The sequence below is a fragment of the Tenrec ecaudatus genome, chromosome 14 (genome assembly GCF_050624435.1).
Source record: "Tenrec ecaudatus isolate mTenEca1 chromosome 14, mTenEca1.hap1, whole genome shotgun sequence".
NCBI classification, from domain to species: Eukaryota; Metazoa; Chordata; class Mammalia; order Afrosoricida; family Tenrecidae; genus Tenrec; species Tenrec ecaudatus.
The window spans coordinates 37292711-37307470 of NC_134543.1; the positions used below are offsets into that span (position 1 = coordinate 37292711).

A 14760-nucleotide genomic window follows, 5' to 3' on the forward strand; every position below is an offset into this window, starting at 1 on the left:
TTGAAGAATTCTACCAGCGACTTCAGTCCAAAATTGATCAAATATGCATCGATAGTTATTGGTGATTGGAATGCAAAAGTTGGAAACAAAGAGGAAGCAAAAATAGTTGGAAAACATGGACTTGCTGATAGAAATGAAGCTGGAGATTGCCTGATAGGATTTTGCAAAACCAAAGATTTGTTCCTACAAAATAACTTTTTTTCAACAACACAAAAAGTGACATACACATGGACTTCCCACGTGGAATGCACAGAAATCTACTAGGCTATCTGTGGGAAGGCACAATGGAGAAGTTCACTATCCGCAGCTAAAACCAGGCCAGGAGTTGACTGTGGAGCAGACCATCAAGTGCGCCTATGTAAGTTCAGGATGAAGCTGAGGAAAACTAAAGCAAGTCCACAAGAGTCAAAATGCAAACTTGCGTCTCTCCCACCTGAATTTTGAGAACATCTCAAGGACAGAAATGACACTGAACGCTAATGAGAGATCTGATGAGCTGTGGCAAGACATCTAGACCATCATCCACGAAGAAAGCAAAAGGTCATTGAAAAGACAGGCAAGAAAAGATCAAAGTGGATGTTAGAAAAGACGGAAACTTGCTCGTAATCACAGAGTACCTGAGGCAAGTGGAAGAAAGGGTGAAGTCTAGGAGCTGAATAGAACATTTCGAAGGGCAGCTCGGGAAGACACAGCTGAGCATCATAACAAAATGTGCAGGACCTGGAACTAGAAAACCCAAAGGGAGGCAGGCACACATCTAGCGTGTCTGAACGTGAAAGGACTCAAGAAAAACTTCAAACCTCAGATTGCAATTTTGAGTCTAGAGGCAATTTTGAGTCTATAGGCAATTTTGAAGTCTATAGGCAATTTTGAGTCTAGAGGCAATTTTGAGTCTAGAGGCAATTTTGAGTCTAGAGGCAATTTTGAGTCTAGAGGCAATTTTGAGTCTAGAGCAATTTTGAGTCTATAGGCAATTTTGAGTCTAGAGGCAATTTTGAGTCTAGAGGCAATTTTGAGTCTAGAGGCAATTTTGAGTCTAGAGGCAATTTTGAGTCTAGAGGCAATTTTGAGTCTAGAGGCAATTTTGAGTCTAGAGGCAATTTTGAGTCTAGAGGCAATTTTGAGTCTAGAGGCAATTTTGAGTCTAGAGGCAATTTTGAGTCTAGAGGCAATTTTGAGTCTAGAGCAATTTTGAGTCTAGAGGCAATTTTGAGTCTAGAGGCAATTTTGAGTCTAGAGGCAATTTTGAGTCTAGAGGCAATTTTGAGTCTAGAGGCAATTTTGAGTCTAGAGGCAATTTTGAGTCTAGAGGCAATTTTGAGTCTAGAGGCAATTTTGAGTCTAGAGGCAATTTTGAGTCTAGAGGCAAAATATTGACTGAAGCATCAGGTGAAGGTGGAAAGAATACACAGAGCCACTGGACCAGAAAGAACTAGCTGACCGTCCACCGCTTCAGGAGAAAGCATCTAAGCAAGAACAAATCCAGAGTGATATTTAAACACTTTCTCATGTCACTGGCTTAACACACTTCGATGCTTGTCCTTTATACTCAGACAAAAATCAAAATCCCCTAACTTGACCTGCCCGGTCTGCCTGCTCCTCCAACCACCTCATACCACAATCCCTACCTTGCCTTCACTCACTGAGCCCCAACCTCGACGAACTCATGTCTTCCAGAACACAAAGCTCTTTCCGTACTTAGAGCCTTTGCACCTGCCATTCCCTCAAGCTAATGTTCTTCCTGCCACCCAGGCTCCAAGAAGCCCACTCCAACCACCTTATCTGAAGCCCAATTCCACCTCTTGTCATTTTCTGTACATACTGTTCATGTCCTTCTGGGGAATGATTCCAATATTTAATCATGTTACTTCATGACTTTGCTTACTTACCTTTTAAAAAAAATGTATTGAAGGCTCTTACAGCTCTTGTAACGATCCATACATCAATTGTATTGAGCACACAAATAATACTGCCATCATTATTTCCTACACATTTCTTTTAAAAAAATCATTCTATTGGGGGCTCTTACAATTCTTGTTACAATCCATACTTCAATTGTATCTGACATATTAGTGCATGTATTTCATCATTCTTTTCTAGACATGTACTTTCCATTGAGCCCCTGGGATCAGCTCTTCTTTTTTTCCCCTCCCTCCTCCCCACCCCAACCCTCATAGCCCGTCAATAGATTGCAGATTGTTAATTATTTTCAAATCTCACACCAACCGCTGTCTCCCTTCCCCTCTGGTTTCTGTTGTTCTTCCTTCTGGCTGGGGTGTGTGTGTTAGTGCCATTCATTGTGACCAGTGCCCTCCTCCTTCCTCACCTCCTTCCCCCTCCCCCTACCCTTTTGGTAACTCTATTCCCATTCCTGTTCCTGGGTTCCATGTGTTATGAGTTTTATCTCTTGCCTATACCTATGTACATGCTCTCGTCTAGTCTAGATTGGGAGGCGGCACCGAGGTCATGATAGTGGGGCTTGGGGTGGGGGGGAGTCAGGAGACCTCCAAAGAACAGAGGTATATTGCATGTGTGACCCATTAGTGCTCTACTGCACCCTGATTGACTCACCCCCTCCCTGCAACCCCTCTGTGTGTGTTGGGGGGGGTGTTCCATTGTCCATAGATGGGCTTTGGGTCTCTGCTCCAACCCCTCTCCATTCTCACCAATGCATTTTTGTTTGTTTGTTTGTTTACTGTTTGTTGTGAATCTTCTGGTTCCCATTGCCAGGTCTTGATGACACCTCACGATCGCACTGGCTGGTGTGCTTCTTCCATGTGGGCACGTTGCTTCACTGTTGGATGTCCGCTTGTTTAACTTTAGGCCCTTTAAGACCCCAGACACTATATCTTGTAATAGCCGGGCACCATCCTCTGTCTTCACATCTGCTTACACACCCATTTTGTCTTCAGCAATTTTGTGGGGGGTGGGGGTGGGGGGGGTGAGGTGGTGAGTGAGCATCACAGAATGCCAATTTGTTAGAACAAAGTGTTCTTGTATTGAGGGAAGGTATGAGCTGAGGCCCAAGACCCATCTGCAGCCTCAGTGCTTTGCCTTATAAATATATGTACATAGGCCAATACCTCTATTGTGATGGATTAACGTATTTGCAGACGTGCACACCTCTGCTAATCTCCCTATCTGTGCCTTTGCTTCTAGAGCTTGTCTCTGTGTCTTTGTGCCTCCTCCTGCCCCACCATCACTTTCCCCTTCTTCCACCTCAGTGCTTCCTCTCCACTAGCTTGGTGTTGCTCTAATACTCACAGGCTCTCTGCCCTCTCCTAGATGCTGGATCCTCTTCCCTGGTTGTTCCCCTGTTCATGACGCCATCCAATCGCCACACCCTTCTGCACCTCCTTCTTCCCCCTCTACCTTCCATGGCCATTGGCCCGATTGCCATCCTTTCCCCCTCCTCCACTAGACAGGCTCATGGCTGCTTGCTCATCGCTGCAGCTTCCGAACACATTATTTACACATTACTGTTGGGTGCACGATCAAAGATTCATTTGGCTAAGTTGCAATGGGATCTCTAGCCAACTGCAGGCTGTCTTCTCTGCCCTTTCCTCCTCACCCCTCTGGCTTCTGCTCCCCTGGTCCCAGGCAGGGGTGGGGGACAAGTTACTGCCTAAGTGGCTGGGAAAGAGTTTAATCAGCTCACTGGCCTAGATTTTAACCCCTAGGAAAGGCTTACAAAATGGCTGTGGCTGACAGAGAGACAAGGAGAGGCCTGGTGGGGACTGGAGCAGAATGATGCCTCCCAACCTGGTCTTCCTTATTATAGAAAGGGGGTTCCCTTGGCTGGACCCTGCAAGGCTGCTACAGATTGGGAACAACACAGGGGGTAATTGTGAGAAGACTTGGAAGGGTAGGATGTGGCACTTCGGGGTCAGGGAACACATGGACTTGTGTGAATGGTGGCACGTGTATGCCCCCTTGGGGCTGCAGGACACCAGGAAGGAAATCTTGGGCATGTTGCCCGGCCAGACCTTGCTCCTCCAACCCTCCCCCAGCTACTCAGTGATGGAGAGAGGACTCGCCTCCCACAGCGGCTACTGTTAGCCAGGCGCCCAGGGCATTTACCCAGCCTTTTGGTGCGGAGGTTGGCTGACCTTGGACTGGGGTCTCTTGTGACATCCACAGATCCTGGCAAAAGCTCCAAGGCTGTGGGCAAAAATGATCTGTAGGTTCCGGGAAAGAGGCTGCGGTAGGAAGGTGAGTTTCCATGGCATTGGTCTCCCTCAGGGATCAGCCCTCAGGAAGAATTCCTCTGGGAGCCGGAAAAGCTCAGAATCGCATTAGCAACACACCCCAGGACCTCTCTCCCCGAAATGGAAATATCAACAGGCTCAGCGCTCTCGCTCTCGCTCTCGCTCTCTCGCTCTCGCTCTCTCGCTCTCTCGCTCTCGCTCTCGCTCTCTCCCTCGTCCTTCCTTTATTCCATGTGTGGTCAGTGAAATGTCCTAGTGGGAAGCTCACGCCACCACAAGATGCGGCCAAGGATGCAGTGGAGTTACCTTAGTGGGCTGAGAGGCCTTGGACTAAAGACAAGGCTGGCGGGGCTGTTAGTCGCCCTGGGGCTGAGGCTTCCAGGGAGAAAAGAGAAGGAAGGAGGACAGAAATCCTACTGTTGGTAGATGTTCCGTTTGTTCACTCTTCAAGTGACCCGGGAGTTGGATGGCAAAGACAGAAAATAAAACGTTGCAGGATCCTGATGAACTTAAACCATTTCAAGAGCAGAATACAATATACTGAACTTGCACTGCTCTGAGTGCCTATAGTCTGTCGAGGCCCCGGGCCAGGGGTGCCTTAAACGGGCACACCTGTTGTCCGTGCTGTTTGGCGTTCTCTTTGCCGTCTTGGTAATTCCCTCTTCACGCTGCATGGGGCCCGTTATTGGAAATGCCACTTCGTTTTCCAAATGCTCGCGTGGACTACGCAGTTTTGAGACTGGTGGCTCTCAGAGGACAGTGCAGCTGACAGTCAGCTGGCCTGCTTCCTAGGGCACTTCCCCAGGCCCCTTCGGAGATTCTGATTTTGTGGGATCTCAGAGTCTGCATTTTGCAGGCACCCCTGCTGGTTCTGACAGAAGGGAGTCCTTGGAGGCCATGTGAGTCACCCTGACTGAGACAGCATCGTGCTGAGATGCGGTTTCTCCTGTCTCCTGTCTGAATACTACTGCCATGAACACTTTATAGAAATAATTAGTTTTTTCTCTTCTATGGTTTTCTTTAGAGATTTCAAACCATGAGAGTAGTTTTGTAATTTGGGCCAGAGAAGTCCCCAGGAAATTTGGCCAAGCAGACAGGAAATTTGGCCAAGCAGACATTGAAATAGATTTTTATTCCTTCTTATTAAAGTTATCCCAAACCCCAAGTTCCAGGTTCCTAGTGGGCTGCTCCTTTTCCCACATAAAGCTCTGGGTATAAACTATCAGTTTGTCTCCTTTGAGCTCTCATCCCAAAGGACTGGGCTTTCGTAATTAAGTAATCAACTCTAGCTGGTTTTGGATAGGAAGCAATATTGGCCACATATATTTCTCTCCTTTCTCTAGCTTTCATTTTCTGGGGTCCACTGTATCATACCGGGGGGACACTAAAGGCTTGTTTCTGATATCTATTTTTCCCCAACAGTTTTATTAGCACATAAACCATATATCATACAAACCAATAGTTCAATCACTTCAAGAAGAGTTGTACAACCCTCCCCACAATCAGCTTTAGAGCACTTTCTTCAATCTTGTACTTATCATTATTAGCTATTTCTCCCCAACCTCCCCTGCCACACCCCCACACAACCATTAATCCAGTTACTGTCTATAAATTTACCCATCCTGGATTTTATACACAGAAAAACATTAAAAAATAAGCAACAGCTCTCTGCTACTTCCTGGGAGACATTTCAGAAGATAAGCCACATGGTTGCAACCAGACCTCTGAAGCCGGAGAAGCCACAGAGAGACCCCTGGTGGCACTGAGATGCTTACAACGCCACTGGACCCAAAGACTTTCTACCCACTGACTTGTGATCCTCCTGAATTTGGCTTCATTGTATGTGTTTCGTGAGTCTGGAGAGGACTTTATAGATTGGTGTCGGACATATGAGTTAGGATCGGACTTATGGACTTGAACTGGACTGGGTTGGGATGCTTTCTTAATGTACAATTGCTCCTCTATATAAACCTTTTTTCATATATATATATATATATATATATATATATATATATATATATATATATATATAGCAAACAAACAAACAAAACCACCACCACAACAAAAAGAACTAATACGAATAACAACAAAAAATAATAAAGTAAAACAAATAAAAATCTCAATAAAAAAGAAAGTAGAAAATATGAAAAACTGAAACAAATTTAAATGCATCATGAGGAAGATCAACTGAGAGGGTGCTGGATTTTAACCTAACTGCATCTGCATCTGTCCGATCCACTTTTCTTTCTCTTTTTCAGACTTGAATTTTTTTTATTTTATGTACAAATAGTTGGCATTGTTTCTTCTTTTGGGTAGCGGTGTTGGATTGTCCATCCAAAGATAACTTAGTCCAGCTCGATGAAGCCGATGTCCTTCACGTACTGACGGAAACACTGATGGTACATATTGAGGCCATATTTCCGGATCAGACCGTGCCGCAAAAACGGGAACCCTGGCCGAATTTTCCCGGGTGGCTCCAGTAGAGCTGCTGGTGACCCATCTTGTTTCCAGGCTCTCTCCAAGGCAAAAGGAATGAAGCAGTGCCCGATCCACTTTTCAATGCAGTCTTCACGCTAGCTGGGCTGTACGCATTCTTGGGCCATGTGTCACCAGGGCCTTAATCAACTGGTATTGACCTTTCACTTAAAAAAATATCTTTTTGAAACAGTTTTAGAATGGGTTTAAAGGGAGATCAAATGATATTACATTTTGACTAATTATGTCTTCCATAATTAACTTGACAACGTTCTCTGCCTGGTAACAGGACTACTCGCATCCTTCAACTCTAATTGTGTGTGTGGGGGGGGGTTCACTGGCGGCTTAATTCATGTGTAGACCCTGCAAATGTCCACTGTCATTCAAAGCCTTCTGAAAAGGACGTATTCACAATTTTAACTCTGACGTCATTCCCTCCTTCTGATTTGGATGACATTATTTACAATCCTTGGATCACGCAGGCTGGTGTGCTTCTTCCGTGTGAACGTAGTTGACGCCTCACTTAAGAGGCTACCAGCTTGAGAACAAGCCTTTAAGATTTCAACGCTGCTCGTTCTCATAGTTGGGCACCATCTAGTTTCTTGACCACAGTTTGCTATAGCACTCACCCCTTCAGTGATCTCTTTATGGGGCAAGCATCTGATACCTCTTTTATCAATTGTCCTCACATGTTTTCTCTTCATACCATTCAATGTGTATTTCCCTATTTTCTTTAATGACCATCTGTGTCATTGTTCATGGTATAAAATACGAGGCTACATGAATTCTGATCCATGCTAATGCCCCACTTTTTATAAAAACCATTTTATTGGGGGCTTATACAACTCTTATCACAACCCATACATACATACATTGTGTCAAGCACATTTGTACATTTGTTGCCATCATCATTATCGAAACATTTGCTTTCTACTTAAGCCCTTGGTATCAGTTCATTTTTTCCCCATCCCTCCCCACCCCACCTTCCCTCATGAACCCTCGATAATTTATAAATCATTATTCTTTTGTCATGTCTTACACTGACCGATGTCACCCACCAACTTTTCTGTTGTCTGTCACCCAGGGAGGGGGTTATATGTAGATCCTTGTAATTGGTTCCCCCTTTCTGCCCCACCTTCCCTCACCACTCTCACCACTGAAGAGGTCATCTGTTCTGGATTCCCTGTGTTTCCAGGTCCTATCTTTACCAGTCTACATCCTCTGGTCTAGCCAGATTTGTAAGGTAGAATCAGGATCATGATAGTGGGGAGAGCAAACATTTAGGAACTAGAGGAAAGTTGTATGTTTCATCGTTGCTACCCTGCACCCTGACTGGCTCTTCTCCTCCCTACGACCCTTCTATAAGGGGATGTCCAGCTGCCTACAGATGGGCTTTGTGTCCCCACTCTGCACTGCCCCTCATTCTCAATGATATGATTTTTTTCCCCTTTGATGCCTGATACCTGATCCTTTTGACACCTCGTGATCACACAGGCTGGTGTGCTTCTTCCATGTGGGCTTTGTTGCTTCTGAGCTAGATGGACACTTGTTTATCTTCAAGCCCTTAAGACCCCAGACTCTATAGCTCTTGATAGCCGGGCACCATCAGCTTTCTTCACCACATCTGCTTATACACCCACTTTGTCTTCAGCGATCTTGTCAGGAAGGTGAGCATCATGGAAGGCCAGTTTAATAGAACAAAGTATTCTTGCATTGAGGGGGTACTTGAGTGGAGGCTCAATGTCCATCTGCTACCTTAATACTAAACCTATAAATATATGCACATAGATCTATTTGTCCATCTTCACATATAAATATATTTACATATGTACATGCCTGTATTTAGACCTCTATAAATGTCCTTTGCCTCCTAGTTCTTTCCTCTATTTCCTTTTATTTTCCTCTTGTCCCACTATCATGATCAGCCTTCATGTGGGTTTCAGTAATTCCTCTCAATTGCATTGCCCTTGATCAAGCCCTACCAGGCCTCCTACACCCTCTCTCCACTGATTTTGGATTACTTGTTATTTCCTTGTCCCTGGGTTTGTTGACACCACTTCCTCTCCCCCAACTCCACCTCTCCTATGTCCCCCTGAAACCATTGGTCCCATTGTTTTCTCTTCCGGATTGTTTATCCCACCTATATTATCTAGATAGACCTGCAGAAATAATAATATGCACAAAAACAAGACAGAGCAAAACAAAGCAACAAAACAACAAAATTACATAAAAAAGAAAAGCCTGTAAATAGTTCAAGGTCTGTTTCTTGATCTTTAAGAATGTTTTCCAGTCGAATCTGATGGGGTGCCATGCCCTGGCCCCAAAGTCTATTTTTGGTATTCCCTGGGGACTTCCTTGTTCTGTTCCCCTTGCAGTTCTTTTGCACGTCCCTAATGTTTTCCTCAGTGTGGTGGGGTCAAATCAGGTGCAATTCCCACACTGTGTCTCCAGTGCCATCCCCTGTAGGGATATGGGTCAGTGAGGGATGTCGTGTCTCATAGTGGGGTGGGCCAGATGGTCTTCTCTGTGGATTGGCTGCTCCGAGTGGGAATATTGTCCTAAAGGCTTGGTGGGATCGGATGTGCTCCACTCTCTCTTCCTCCCACTTCATCTGCTCTTGTGTGCTCTGATCAGATATGTCCTTCTCCCTGAGCTATATCTTAATTGCTGTCCTCTGAAATAAATTCTTCTGTGGGGAGGGGCAGCTGTCCACGTAGTTGGGGTTGGGGCCGGCCCCTCAGACCTCTCTCCTGGCTCCCTGCTTTATGTCGGCATGTTGCATTCACATCTTGGAGCAGCAGGTTGAAGTCTGGTCCCTCTTTCCCTGTGGAGATATAAGCAATACCCTCCCCTTGGGTGGGTTAGTGCCCTGTTCCCCTGCTACCCATTTCTCCCCCCACCTTTCAGTTGGCTAGCATATGTATCCCTGGATTTGGTCTGGCCCTGCCATACTACCTATGTCCCACTCTTGAGAGACTATGTGTTAAGTAGTGACACTCTCCTGCTGCATGGTGTAGATGTGGATCCATCTTTGATTACCTTCTTCCATATTCTGACGAGTCTGTTCTGTTCAACGTTTTTGTTTTCTCCCTGGTAAAATATAGTGATGGCTGGCTGCTTATCTTTAAGTTTCCCACCAAACTTCCTTATTCCACTGAAATATCTTCTGCTCTGTTGCCCATTTGTACTCTGGATGAAGTTTACAACCCATTTGTGGAATTCTATGATGCATTGGCCTATCTCTTGAATTTATATTCCATTGTAACCATAACTATATTTAGACTTCACAGTCTAGATCAGAGTGAATCCCTTCATTCATTCATGTTTTCCTTTATTTTTACACTTGAAAATTGTATCCATCCTGAGAACAGTACTGGGGACACACAGCAGGGAGTGAGCCATCTGACCTTCCCAACAGACAGACAAACCAAGAAGGGAACATAACAGATCAGCAATGGGAGCAAAACCAAGCCACAAAGCCCCTGAGGAGCCCCCAAAATAGACTCCAGGCTAGGAGGGGCAGTTCCCAGAACTCCCTAAGACCGGTGAGGAGACAGTCAGAAAGGTCAGCAGACAGACCTGGAATTATGTATGCTTTTTCAGGGTTTTTTCCCTCTTTTAATCCAATTTTTTGTTTTGTCTCCATTATTGTTGTTTTGCCTCCCTATATGAGATAGGAGAAAGCAATGGGACCAGTGGTTCCAGAGGGACTTGTGGGGAGGAAGAGGCAGGGGGAGAGAGCGGTAGGCAAACAATGCCACAGACAGGGGAACAACTAGGTAATTAAAATCAACACTGAGGAGGATGCAGAGATCCTGGGAGTGTTGGAGCAACAGCAATCTAGTGGAGAGGAATTATAAGAGGAAGAAGAAAGGTGTGTGATGCCGGGAAAGAAGGAAGGTAAAAGGAAACAGGGAAGATCTAGGAAGCAAAGCTTTGGATAGAGGTGTAAGCATAGGTACACATGTAAATATATTGATTCATAAAAACAGAGGTATTAGCCTATGTTCATATATTTACATGGCAATACATTGAGGAAGGGGTGGACTGTGGGCCTCGGCTGAAGCCCTCCCTTAACGCCAGAACACTTTGTTCTAACAACCTGACCTTCTGTGGTGCTCAACACACACCCCACCTCTGACACGATTGCTGATTAGTGCATAAGCAAATGTGGTGAAATAAGCTGATGGTGCCCAGCTATCAAAAGATATAGAGTCTATGATCTTAAAGACTTGAAGTTAAGTGACCATCTAGCAGAGAAGCAACAAGCCCACATGGAAGAAGCACACACACCTGTGCAATCACGAGGTGTTGACAGGATCAGGTAATAAGCATCAGAAGACCCAAAACAAACAAACAAAAACATATTATTGAGAATGAGAGATGTCAGAGCAGAGACTCAAAGCCCATCTGTAGACAATGGGACATCCCCTCACAGAAGGGTCATAAGGAAGGGATGAGGCAACTAGAGTCAGGAAAGCACCAATGAAACACAATATTCCTCTGGTTCTTTGAGGCTTCCTCACCGTCCCCACCCCACCCCCTGCCCCACTATCATGACCACAGTCCTACCATTCAGTTCTGGCTAGACCGGAGCACGTACACTGGTACAGACAAAAGCTCAGGACACACAGAATCCAGGTCAGATGAATCCTTTGGAACAGAAATGGGAATAGCGTTATCAGGAGGGGAAGGGGAAGGTGGGGGCAGGAGGGGAGGAAAGGAAAACCAGTCACAATGACCAATACATAACACCCCACGGGGGGCGGGGGAACAACAGAAACGTGGGTAAAAGGAGACAGCAGTCTGTGTAAAATATGAAAATAATAATAATTTATAATTTATCAAGGGGTCATGAGGGTGACGGAAGAGAGAAAAAAAGTGGAGCTGATACCAAGGGCTCAAATAAAAAGTAAATGTTTAAGAAATGATGGCAACATATGTACAATATGCTTGATACAAATATGGATTATTATAAAAGCTGTATGAGCCTCCAATAAAATTATCTTTAAAATAATAATAATACCTTTTTTAATTTTTGAGATTAAAAATTGTATTAAATTAATTTCCATGTGCTTACCTTGTGTCAGGTCATGCCTGTGAATAAGTGAGCTCTGGACAAACCAGCCGTTGAAAGCCCTGTGGAGCCCAGCTTTACATGAACGCACATGAGGAAGCCATGAGTCAGAATTGATTCAACACCATGGTCTTTTCCTCTGTCTCTTTCTCCTTCCCAAGGTCCCACGGTGGTACACATGGTTTGCACTGGCCATGTTGTCAGGGGAGATCAGTCCCTGGAGAAGGACACCATGCTTGGTAAAGTAGAGGGGCAGCAAAAGAGAGGAAGGCCCTCAACGAGCCAGGTTGACATGGCAACTATAAGATGGGGATAAACATAGAAACATTCCTAAGAATGGGCAAGACGGGGCGGTGTTTCATTCTATTGTACTCTTGTATTCATTCGGGCATTATGGGCCAGAACCTACTGGATGGCACCTAACAACAACTAACCTAAAGGTTGGTATCGAACTCACCCAGAAGTACCGCAGAAGAAAGGCCAGGTGATCACTGTAAAGATGATCTGCTGTCATAGCAACCCTGTCCTAAAGCAGAGTAGAACTGTTCCACAGAGTAACTCAGGCTGCCATCTTTCCGGTGCCTAGCTCGCCTGTAGGGCAGGGTAGAGCTGCCCTCACCTAGGGTTACCAAGGCTGCCAATCTTTATGAAGTATCCTGCCACATCGTTTACCTGCAGTGTGGCTGCTGTATTTGAACCACTGCCCCTTTGCTGAGCAGACCCACACTTATGCTGTGAGTCAGAATCTCTCTATCCAATGACGATGGCTGGATTGGCTTTCATCTTTATGGAAGTTGACTGTGACATCATTCTCCTATGGAGTGCCTGGTGGATTAGAACCGCTGACCTTTGGGTTAGCACCCAAGTGCTTAACCACTGTGCTACCAGGGCTCCTTTGGAAGGGTTACAGTCAAGACAATCGATGGAGAGGGCCTGTGTGGTAACGTGGAGAAGATGCTAATAGGATTCTCACTGCCAGCTTTTAATGTAGTGAGGTCACGTGTTGGAATCCACTCAATGGCAATGGGTTTGTTTTTTGTTTTGTTTACTCTTTCTCTCTGCGCACTCTTCCTCTCACTCACATGCTCCCAGAAATATAGACATCTGACCCCAACGCCATGCAGATGTAACTCCCTGCCCTCCAGGCGCAGCCTGTGCTGTTGCGGTGCTCTGGCCAGCATCGGTATGTAAGCTGCCCTGGGAACACGGCTTCCTTCGTAAACACTGCCCACTGAGCTCACAAGCAGAACACAATTCTGCGATGAGGATCACTCACGCACCAGGGTTACTGGCACTTCACAGAAAGTTTAGGTTTGTACTGGAGCCCTGGTGGCATAGTGGGTATTCTTCGGGCTGCTAACCTCAAGGTCAGCAGTTAGAAACCCCCAGCCGCTCCATGGGAGAAAGAGGGGGCTTTCTGTTCTTGTGAAGGGTTACAGTCTCATAAACTCACAGAGGCAATTCTATCATGTCCTATAGGGCCGCTATGGTTCAGTATGGATTCCATGACAGTGGGGTTGGTTTTTGGTTTTCCTGTAAAATAGGCAGAATTGTCCCTGCACCAGCTGCAAGGTTTAGGACATAGCTTCTTAAAGCAGTCTTAGAGAGTGTTCCAGGAACATCCAACCCTATTTTTAGAGCAAGACAGAAAGATACAGGATCCTTGGCCTTGTTCGAAAGCTTCTCCACTGCTGGCTTTTAACTGTAGCATCATCTACAACACATAAGAGAGGTGTCCTTATAAACCCTGTCCCAAAGCAGAGGGTGAACAGTCTACCCCGGAATTTATAGTCTCAAAAAATGAGATTTCCCCCCTTTTCCTGAAGAACTGCAAGACTCTGTTGCAGCATACTATTTCAGGCACATTCCAAGTGCAGAGGCAGTGAGTTATTTACTGTGGCTCTTCTAGCCCAAGTCTCTAACTCCTACCAAATGACCTTTTCTTGCATGAGTCTGGTAAGAAGGTGGGGGAGATACTGATAGGATTCATCTGTGAGTCATTGGGAACAGGATTCCCTGCCGTGTATACAATGAGCCCTCTGAGAAGCAAGAGAAAAGCCAGAGCGTAGAACAGAATGATGGACTTCCCAACCCAGGGAGCAAGGAAAGCTCAGTGATTTCAGCAAGAGGCTGGCCTGTGCCGTGGGGTTCCTCCGGGCACTTACTTGGGGAGGTTGGGCTTGCTGACCGTGGTCCTGGAGCCGAGTGTCTTCAGGCTGCGACAGCGGCGTACTGGAGTGGAGAGCCTCTGGGCACTGGATTCAGGAAACTGGGTCTGCTGACCCGCAGAGCTGGAGCTAAGTGCCTGCCAGATGAGGCTTCCAGCGGAGTAGTCTGCCCCTTGGGCACTTATTAGCAGACACGAGGGAAGGCTGTAAGGCCCCGATAAACAGTTCAAGCCTGAGCACTTCTCACCAGCATTACACTTTGTTTACTTCTTTAATAAACCCTTTAACCAAACAAACAAATAAATAAACAAACCCTTTCATCGTGACTTTTGTCTGTGATGTCTGTGTAAATGTTGCGATGGCTCTTAGAATCTATAGATAAAAGGAGAGGATTAATTGAGATCATCCACTAAGAACCCAGGGCTCTGATCCAGAGGCAGCGTGGGGTAACCCCAAGACTGGAGATGTTGGGCTCACACCTAAACCCAACCCAACCCATTGCTTCACATTGACTGGATTCCAACATATAGGGCCCAAGAAGACAGAGCAGAACTGCCCCAAAGGGGTCTCCAGAACTAAATCTTTACAGCAGCGGACTGTTCAACTTTCTCCCCGTATACTGGCTCCTGCGTGGGTTTGACCACCGCACCACTAGCGCTCCGTGGGCATAGACTACTAAGGGTCTAAGTGTCAGTTCTGCCACTTACTAGCTGTGGAACTCTGGGAAAGTTATTCAACCTCTTTGAACTGGATTCCCAGTGTACAAATGGAGACAACAATAATTCATGGCTGACATGGTGTCCAGTCACATAAGGAGTTAACCTGTACAAAT

The 14760-nt window shown here is 45.7% G+C and overlaps 1 pseudogene; it reads right to left on the minus strand.

Moving 5' to 3' along the window:
* Positions 1 to 6553: 6553 nt before the first annotated feature.
* On the minus strand, positions 6554 to 6740 carry LOC142425363 (small ribosomal subunit protein uS14-like; annotated as a pseudogene).
* Positions 6741 to 14760: the final 8020 nt, after the last annotated feature.